The sequence below is a fragment of the Staurois parvus genome, unplaced genomic scaffold (assembly GCF_062004578.1).
Source record: "Staurois parvus isolate SC_StPar_1 unplaced genomic scaffold, SC_StPar_1.0 ptg000031l, whole genome shotgun sequence".
In the NCBI taxonomy this organism is placed as follows: Eukaryota; Metazoa; Chordata; class Amphibia; order Anura; family Ranidae; genus Staurois; species Staurois parvus.
This window is the reverse complement of record NW_028317827.1, coordinates 13,026,051-13,027,953: the sequence shown is the minus strand read 5'-3', so window position 1 is coordinate 13,027,953 and position 1,903 is coordinate 13,026,051. Positions and strand designations below refer to the sequence as shown.

The window sequence follows — 1,903 nt, the reverse complement described above, 5'->3', positions numbered from 1 at the left end:
AGGGAATCAGGTCCAGAGGTCTTCACTGTCTCCCAGTACCTTCTGCATACCTGTAATGATACAAAAGTTACGAAGAAAATACCTTTCATGAAGGATTGCACCGACAGGGTCTCTGCCTTGCTAAATCCTTGTTCAAGGATCATTTTCTTTCCGAAGACTTCCGGGGTCATGTCCGGGACTCTGCCTTCCACTTCTTTCAGCCGCAGCACGACTGTCTGCTTCATCCAGGGCTCCAGGGGAGGGAGACCGTCCGCAGGGCCGGAGCGATCTGAGGTGGAGGTGGAAGCGGAGGGGGCTTCTCCCAGGGTCTTGGCGGGGGCGGCGGTGGCGTTCTGTGGCTTCTTCGCGGTTTGCTTGTTCTTCCCCATCTTGTCGCAGAGGAGTTCTCAGGAGGGTTTCCCAGAGATCTTGATCGGATTCCTTCTCCTTCTTCTTCCTCGGCGGCTTCACTCTTGCTTAGCCTTTGAAAAGGCTATTGAGCGTCTACTGCCCGGAGGTAGTAACGCAGAGTGAACAAGGGGGGGAAGATCACAAACTCGTTCTGTGTGGGGGCTAAGCCTCAAACCCAATAGCAGCAAGCAGGTGAAGCCGAATTTAATCGACGATCCTACCAGGCCGAGTAGAGGGTACCCCACACAGACCAAATGGCTGGGATAGATGCAAGTGGTTCTCAACGTCCTAGCTGGAAGCAGGGACACCCCTAAAGGCAAGGTCGATACTACACTTGATCTTAGCCAAAAGGCCGAGAAGCGATCTTTTTTTTCTTTATCTCCTTAATGACCTGGAGGCTCAGTAAACCTCTTCAACATGGGCCTACATGCTGACTCATGGTCATTGGTAGATGTTATGTCAGCAGTAACTGGCTCGCAGTTAGCGGGTGATTGGTAAGATATATGCTACCTCCCGAAAAGGTTTTTAGAGATGTATGTATTTCACACTGAAATCCCTCCTGACCACACAACAACCATTGGACACAGCTGCATTGCATTCACCTTTACAGGGCGTGGTCAGCAAGCAATAGTGCATGCTACCTAGAGTCTGAGCAGCACAACTGCAAAGCAACTGCATCTAGTGGACATGGTTAATAGGGATTTCAATTCGACATGTTTAATAGGGATTTCAATTCGACATGTTTTTGGGCATCGCAAAAGGGAGTACATTTCGTAATATTCAATCTTATTAACCTATGACAAGCTTTTTAAAACCTTGTTTCTATTTAGAAATTGGGATTATATATGTGCATGGGGCGTAGTGGAAGGCAGTATCACCTTCTGACCACAACATGCTGTAATTTTTTTTTGCCATGCTGCAAAGCACAGCTTAGCACCCCAAGTAGATGTGTATGGGGCTATTCAGCAACCATTGTCCGGTTTTGCCAGACCTGATATTAAGCCTCTATTCCTGTATATCAGAAATACTGACCCCAGGGTAGCTCTCTTTTCCTTCTGCTAATTAATCCCAGAAAGTCCCTTTATACTTTATAATAAGAGAGGACCCTCTGACCCCCAAGACCACTGGGACCCTCCACTCATAATCTTCTCTTTCTACTCAGTGGTCAATACATGTACCAATTTACTGCAGAAAACGACAACTCTTAGAAGAGTATTACCAGCTACCTGCGGCAACTCACCCTCCACTTGCGTGCCACGTATGCGCTGCTGTTTCGTCCCTGCTTACTTCTTCTTTGAATCCACTCTCCCAATCAGGGTTCACCATGGAGGCCCCCCACCCCGAGTCCAAGGTCTTGGCTGGGTGTTCTATGTGAGCCACCAGCTCACAACTACTCCCCCGTTACTTCTGGGCTCTGCACCCCCGCTGTTCAGGGAGCTTCACGGGCACCACCGGCGCCCTTCCGTCCTAAAGCTATCCCTCGCCTCCTCCTCTCTCAGCTGCTGGAGCCAAT

At 49.3% G+C, this 1,903-nt stretch overlaps 1 pseudogene; it reads right to left on the bottom strand.

Annotated features, from left to right (window-relative positions):
- Positions 1–661: 661 nt before the first annotated feature.
- LOC149470814 (U2 spliceosomal RNA) lies at positions 662–754 on the bottom strand (annotated as a pseudogene).
- Positions 755–1,903: the final 1,149 nt, after the last annotated feature.